The 7,500-nt window shown below is 61.9% G+C and overlaps 3 non-coding genes across 3 annotated transcripts in view; all 3 read left to right on the forward strand.

Moving 5' to 3' along the window:
* The first annotated feature begins 2,712 nt into the window (after positions 1–2,712).
* On the forward strand, positions 2,713–5,200 carry LOC149053965 (small subunit ribosomal RNA). The gene has a single exon (XR_016192410.1). It is a non-coding gene; the product is annotated as a small subunit ribosomal RNA (ribosomal RNA).
* Positions 5,201–5,410: 210 nt separating this feature from the next.
* Positions 5,411–5,568, forward strand: LOC149053966 (5.8S ribosomal RNA). The gene has a single exon (XR_016192402.1). It is a non-coding gene; the product is annotated as a 5.8S ribosomal RNA (ribosomal RNA).
* A 402-nt stretch (positions 5,569–5,970) lies between these two features.
* The window catches only part of LOC149053967 (large subunit ribosomal RNA), a 4,199-nt gene continuing 2,669 nt past the window's right edge, over positions 5,971–7,500 (forward strand). Inside the window, exon 1 of the ribosomal RNA XR_016192418.1 lies at positions 5,971–7,500. This exon is cut by the window's right edge and continues 2,669 nt beyond it. This is a non-coding gene — a ribosomal RNA (large subunit ribosomal RNA).

Genomic DNA, 7,500 nt, shown 5'->3' on the forward strand with positions numbered 1-7,500 from the left:
TCATTCGAACCAGTACTGTCCTCATCGCTATCGGTGACGAGGGGGTTAGTGCACTGTCCTCATCGCTAACGGGGACGATAAGGACAGTGCACTGTCCTCATCGCTATCGGGGACGATAGGGACAGTGCACTGTCCTCATCTACCAGAAGGTAATAAGGACAGTGTGCATGTTGTATTATCACTGTCCCAATCCGCGCGCGCCCGGTGGTCGGCCGCACTGCTACGCGGGACCGCCTGGCGGCCGGCTAGCGGGACGCGGCTTGCGTCCCGCCCGCGCAGGCGGCGCCATTTTTTTTCGTGCCGTGCAGCCACGCGGCGTGCAGCGTTCGATTTACGCGGGTGCGTACGGTGGTCGACGACTTGCAACAACGTCACGGGTGGTCGGTTAGACGAAATGCGCTCGGGGTTGCCCGGGTAGACCGCGGTCGGTGGGACGGGAGAAGATTTGTTCATGTCGGGTGGGTGGTCGGGTGAAAAAAAATTACGTAGCACTGTTACGCGCGTCCTAACGTCGTTTACGATGAACACGTATTATTTTCCAGTCGACCGTCCACGGTGGTCCGTCGAGCCGGGGTAGGTCGCATGCGGGCAGCCCGGACGTCGACGTTGCACGGGGTTTCGAAACCGGAGTTTTTGGATCGCGATTTTTTCCAAACCCAATAACTCGTTAACGGTCGGTTTTCGGTGGACGAACCAAAGAGGTGATCTCGTCGGGCGCACCGAATACTATCAGGAATAGTAGGTCCGACGGACGTGATGCGATTTTTAAATATTTTTCGATTGTGCGATTGTGGCGGGGGTATTAGTGTTCGGGTGGGGGGAACCGATACGCGCGCCGATTGCGGTAGTTGACGGGCGCGCGTCCACTGTTGCACGAGCGACGCTACGCCATTACGGGTGGTCGGTTAGACGAAATGTATTATCACTGTCCCAATCCGCGCGCCCGGTGGTCGGTGTCGTAGGCGGTCGGCCGGTACTGCTACTCGGGACCGCATGGCGGCCGGCTAGATTTGCGTCCCGCCATTTTTTTTCGTGCCGTGCCGCCAAGCGGCGTGCGTACGGTGGTCGACGACTTGTAACAACGTCACGGGTGGTCGGTTAGACGAAATGCGCTCGGGTGGCCCGGGTAGACCGCGGTCGGTGGGACGGGAGAAGATTTGTTCATGTCGGGTGGTCGGGTGAAAAAAAATTACGTAGCACTGTTACGCGCGTCCTAACGTCGTTTACGATGAACACGTTTTATTTTCCAGTCGACCGTCCACGGTGGTCCGTCGAGCCGGGGTAGGTCGCATGCGGGCTGCCCGGACGTCGACGTTGCACGGGGTTTCGAAACCGGAGTTTTTGGATCGCGATTTTTTCCAAACCCAATAACTCGTTATCGGTCGGTGTTCGGTGGACGAACCAAAGAGGTGATCTCGTCGGGCGCACCGAATACTATCAGGAATAGTAGGTCCGACGGACGTGATGCGATTTTTAAATATTTTTCGATTGTGCGATTGCGGCGGGGGTATTAGTGTTCGGGTGGGGGGAACCGATACGCGCGCCGATTGCGGTAGTTGACGGGCGCGCGTCCACTGTTGCACGAGCGACGCTACGCCATTACGGGTGGTCGGTTAGACGAAATGTATTATCACTGTCCCAATCCGCGCGCCCGGTGGTCGGTGTCGTAGGTGGTCGGCCGGCTAGATTTGCGTCCCGCCACTTTTTTTCGTGCCGTGCCGCCAAGCGGCGTGCGTACGGTGGTCGACGACTTGTAACAACGTTAGGCGAAATGCGATTGTGGCGGGGGTATTAGTGTTCGGGCGGGGGGATCCGATACGGGCGCGGATTGCGGTAGTCCACGGGCGCGCGTCCACTGTTACACGAACGACGCTACGCCATTAAGGTGGAAAAACCCGGGATTTTGTAAATTTGTGAGCGGTTCGGTCGTCGGCGTTGCAGTCGACGGCCGGCCGCCGATCACGAACACCACAACAGCAAAGCCACGGGCGACGCCGAAGACGGCGCGTACACCTCGCGGCGCCCACCGGTCGCCGCCAACTGACGGTCGTCCACGTACGCGGGACACCGTCGGTTGAGTGGCCGGTCCGGTGAGAGCCGGCGGAAGGTGACACGCGTCCGCGTTTCGGCCGCCGACCCATCTCGCAATCCGAGTGGCGAAACTCAACCGGCGCCGCGCGTCCACCAGCCGGTGTTTGCGCGGCGCGCGCCAATCCACACCGATGACGACTCCCGTTACCGTTCCGCGTGTCACGAACACTCGACGCCAGAACATTCCCGCCGCGGCCGGCCATCGTCGCCGCGCCCGGCGGTCGCCGGGGCGAAGCCACGGGACGGCGGACTTCGCGTCGCGTCCCGGCTTCCCCCTCGATCTCGGCTGGGGGCCGTTACGAATCGGGCGAGAGCCGGTCTCGGTACGCTCGCCGGGGACCCGTGCACACACCGTCACCCGAACCCGGCGGTCGACCGTCACCCGGTCCGTCTCGTCAACGTGTCGCACTCCGTGTGCCGACCACACCACACACACATTTTGTTGTTGTTGAACCGCGGTCGGTCGCGCGGCCGTGACCCACAGCGGTCCCGGCCACGCGATCGCCCTCGGCGTCGGCTCGCCGCCCCCTTCCGCGGGGCGTCGGACCGGCGCTCGGACGCACGCGTCCCAGGCCGCCACGCGCGTGGCGGTCGCGGGGCGCGGTAGCAGTAAACCCGAGATCCCTGGTTGATCCTGCCAGTAGTCATATGCTTGTCTCAAAGATTAAGCCATGCATGTCTCAGTGCAAGCCGCATTAAGGTGAAACCGCGAAAGGCTCATTAAATCAGTTGTGGTTCCTTAGATCGTACCCAAGTTACTTGGATAACTGTGGTAATTCTAGAGCTAATACATGCCGACAGAGTTCCGACCGTCGCGGCGCTCTCGGGCGTCGCGCGCGGGAGGAACGCTTTTATTAGATCAAAACCGGCCCGTCGCGGCGCGCTTCGTGCGCGTCCCGATCGCGGCCCGCGCAAAGACCTGGTGACTCTGAATAACTTCGAGCTGATCGCACGGTCTCCGTACCGGCGACGCATCTTTCAAATGTCTGCCTTATCAACTGTCGACGGTAGGTTCCATGCCTACCGTGGTGGTAACGGGTAACGGGGAATCAGGGTTCGATTCCGGAGAGGGAGCCTGAGAAACGGCTACCACATCCAAGGAAGGCAGCAGGCGCGCAAATTACCCACTCCCGGAACGGGGAGGTAGTGACGAAAAATAACGATACGGGACTCATCCGAGGCCCCGTAATCGGAATGAGAACACTTTAAAACCTTTAAACGAGGATCAATTGGAGGGCAAGTCTGGTGCCAGCAGCCGCGGTAATTCCAGCTCCAATAGCGTATATTAAAGTTGTTGCGGTTAAAAAGCTCGTAGTCGGATCTGTGTCTGGGCGGTGCCGGACCACCCTGGCGGTCCGGCGTGTCGCGGCCGGCCGTGCCGCGGGACCACGTGTCCCGTCGGCGCGGTCGCCGTCGCGCTCGTCAGCCGTCTCGGGGTGTTAGTTACCGGCACGTCGGCCGGACGTATTGTCGGCAGGCGGACACGTGTCTCGTGCTCCCGGCGCGCCGCGCGGCCACGCGTCGCGCGGCCGTCGGGGTTCGACGACGGCGGCCGCCTACTCCAATCTTGCTGCGCGGTGCTCTTCACCGAGTGCCGTCGGCGGGCCGACACGTTTACTTTGAACAAATTAGAGTGCTCAAAGCAGGCTCAAATCTGGCGGGGCGGCTTCACGGCCGTCTCGTCAAAAGGCCCTGAATACTGGTCGCATGGAATAATGGAACAAGACCTCGGTCCCGCGCATCTCCGCCCTTCGCGGGCGCGCGAAACCGCCTTCCGGGGCGTTTCCGTGCGCGGGCCGCCGGGCCGCGGGCGCCAGTCGCCCGCGCGTCCCGCCGGGCCGGTTTTCGGGACCGGAGGTAATGATCAACAGAGACGGGCGGGGGCATTCGTACCGAGACGTTAGAGGTGAAATTCTTGGATCGTCTCGAGACGAACTGACGCGAAAGCATTTGCCAAGTACGTTCTCGTATGATCAAGAACGAAAGTTAGAGGTTCGAAGGCGATCAGATACCGCCCTAGTTCTAACTGTAAACGATGCCAGCTAGCGATCCGCCGGCGTTTCATTAACGACCCGGCGGGCAGCTTCCGGGAAACCGAAGCTTTTCGGTTCCGGGGGAAGTATGATTGCAAAGTTGAAACTTAAAGGAATTGACGGAAGGGCACCACCAGGAGTGGAGCCTGCGGCTTAATTTGACTCAACACGGGAAACCTCACCAGGCCCGGACACCGGAAAGATTGACAGATTGAGAGCTCTTTCTTGATTCGGTGGGTGGTGGTGCATGGCCGTTCTTAGTTGGTGGAGCGATCTGTCTGGTTAATTCCGATAACGAACGAGACTCTGTCCTGCTAACTAGGCGGGTAAACCCGGGTCGGCGTGGGCGCGGCGCCGGCGGTTTCGGCCGTCTGCGTTCGCGTTCCCGTCGGCTCGGCCCGGTATCCCCGAACGCGTTCGCCCGTCGTCCACGGCGGTCGTCGGGCGCGGCCGCGCCATCCGCGTCCCGGCGTGCGGCGGGCGTGCGGGGGTCGGGGGGCAACCTCCGGTCGCCGTGCGTCAGTCGTGCGCTGGGCTCCGCGGTGAAGCGCGCCGCGTTCGCGGCCGTCGCCGGCGGATCACGATACGTTACTAGGGCTACCGCCGGCTCCCAGGAGCTTAAACTCTTCTTAGAGGGACAGGCGGCGGACGAAAATAGCCGCACGAGACTGAGCGATAACAGGTCTGTGATGCCCTTAGATGTTCTGGGCCGCACGCGCGCTACACTGAAGGAATCAGCGTGTGTTAACATTCCTGGGCCGACAGGCTTCCGGGTAACCCGCTGAACCTCCTTCGTGCTTAGGGATCGTGGCTTGCAATTTTTCCACGTGAACGAGGAATTCCCAGTAAGCGCGAGTCATCAGCTCGCGTTGATTACGTCCCTGCCCTTTGTACACACCGCCCGTCGCTACTACCGATTGAACGACCGCAGTGAGGTCTTCGGACTGGACGCGCGTTATTCGGCCCCCTCGGGGGCTGGGTCGTCGCGCGACCGGGAAGATGACCGAACTCGGCCGTTTAGAGGAAGTAAAAGTCGTAACAAGGTTTCCGTAGGTGAACCTGCGGAAGGATCATTAGAGACGGGCCCGCGGCGCCGGCGACTCGCTTGCCGGTCTCGCGCGCGCCTAATCCGACCCCGTGGCCGCGTGCGCTCGCGCGCGACAACCGCGCACGGTTGTCGTCCGCCGACCGCCCGCGCGCCGCGACCCCCGACCGAGAGTCGACCGAAAGATGGTTACCGTCGTCGGAAGACGATTGTGTAAACGAAAAAAAAAAAACAAACACCCGACCCCGAACGGCGGATCACTTGGCTCGTGGATCGATGAAGACCGCAGCTATCTGCGCGTCGTCGTGTAATCCGCAGGTTATACGAACATCGACCAGTCGAACGCACATTGCGGCCTCGGTGACCCGCGGGTCCCGGGCCACGCCTGTCTGAGGGTCGTATACCGGATACTCGGCCAGACCGATGCGCCGGCACGGCAGGCGTCCGGCGGAGCGCGCGCGCCGCGTCCGGTCCTCACGGGGACCGGCGCCCGCGCGCCCGTCGGCCGCACGCCGCGCCCGCGCGAGTTTGGCGGCTCGACCGGGGAAAACGCGGGCTACCGCTCGCGGCTGCCCCCGGTCGTCCGCCCAAGTTGTGACGGCAAACAGTCACGGGTTCTCGCGCCGTCGAACGGCACGTCCCCGTCCGCCCGCCGCGCGAGAGCGCGGCCGGGTCGGCTGAGAGTCGTCCTCGAGACGCCACCTCTCCGGCAACCGAGAAGCGGACGCGGACCGTCGCCGCGCGGACGGAGCGCGGACCCGCGCACCAGTTACCACCACCACACGTACCACACACTTGTTCCGACCTCAGATCAGGCGGGACTACCCGCCGGATTTAAGCATATTAATAAGCGGAGGAAAAGAAAACAACCGTGATTCCCCCAGTAGCGGCGAGCGAACAGGGAAAAGCCCATCGCCGAATCCCGCCGCGCACTTTTGTGTCGCGGCACGTATGGGAGTTGTGGCGTACGGGCCGGCCTCGTTGCCGGGGCGCACGTGACGGTCCAAGTCTCCCTTGAACGGGGCCATGGCCCGCAGATGGTGCCAGGCCAGTAGAGGCCGTCACAGCGTTCCGGGATCGGACCGCGCCTTCGAGTCGGGTTGCTTGAGAGTGCAGCCCGAAGCGGGTGGTAAACTCCATCTAAGGCTAAATACGGCCACGAGACCGATAGTGGACAAGTACCGTGAGGGAAAGTTGAAAAGAACTTTGAAGAGAGAGTTCATAAGAACGTGAAACCGTTCGGGTGTAAACGGACAGAGCCCGCGAGTCCCCGCCGGGCGAATTCACGGTCGGTGGTCTCACCGCCGGCCGGATCTTTCGCTCGGTCAGCGGACGTCGCGACTCGTTGGGCGCCGGCCGAAGGGCCCGGGTGGCGGTTCGTCGCGGCGGTCGCGCCTCGGCGTGACCGTTCGCGCCGAACCCCGGTGCTCCTGGTCGGCTCGCCCGACGGCATGAACCGTCGACGCGGCCCCGTCGCAGGCGGGGTCCCGTCGGTCGGCGACGAGTTTCGGGCTACTTTCCGACCCGTCTTGAAACACGGACCAAGGAGTCTAACGTGTGCGCGAGTCAACGGTGATCTCACGAAAAACCACGTTTGGCGCAATGAAAGTGAACCGTTTACGGTGCGGACGATGGCCTAGCGACCGAACCCACCGGCGTTCAAAGTCGCGCTGGTCCGCAGTCCGGGGGCGTCTCCGCCAGGTCGGCTCCGGCCGTCCGGGGGCGCACCCTTAGCGCACACGTTGGTACCCGAAAGATGGTGAACTATGCCTGGCCAGGATGAAGTCAGGGGAAACCCTGATGGAGGTCCGCAGCGATTCTGACGTGCAAATCGATCGTCTGAGCTGGGTATAGGGGCGAAAGACTAATCGAACCATCTAGTAGCTGGTTCCATCCGAAGTTTCCCTCAGGATAGCTGGCGCCGATGTGTCCCGCCCGTTCGCGGGCGTACGGACGCCGGTGGGACTCCGCGCTGTACGGCGCGGTAACAACCCGCTCGTAACACGGAGGATGTCTCATACGGTAAAGCGAATGATTAGAGGACATTGGGGCCGAAACGACCTCAACCTATTCTCAAACTATAAATGGGTGAGATCGCCGGCTTTACCTGGTACACCGCGTGAACCGCGTGCGAAGCCGGCGACGGAACCCTAGGCGCTTAGTGGGCCATTTTTGGTAAGCAGAACTGGCGCTGCGGGATGAACCGAACGCCGAGTTAAGGCGCCGAAATCGACGCGTATTCAGAGACCATGAAAGGCGTTGGTTGCTGATGACAGCAGGACGGTGGCCATGGAAGTCGGAATCCGCTAAGGAGTGTGTAACAACTCACCT

Source organism: Diuraphis noxia, unplaced genomic scaffold (assembly GCF_037042655.1).
Source record: "Diuraphis noxia isolate RWA-SAM2 unplaced genomic scaffold, SU_Dnox_SAM2 contig0019, whole genome shotgun sequence".
Lineage (NCBI taxonomy): Eukaryota > Metazoa > Arthropoda > Insecta > Hemiptera > Aphididae > Diuraphis > Diuraphis noxia.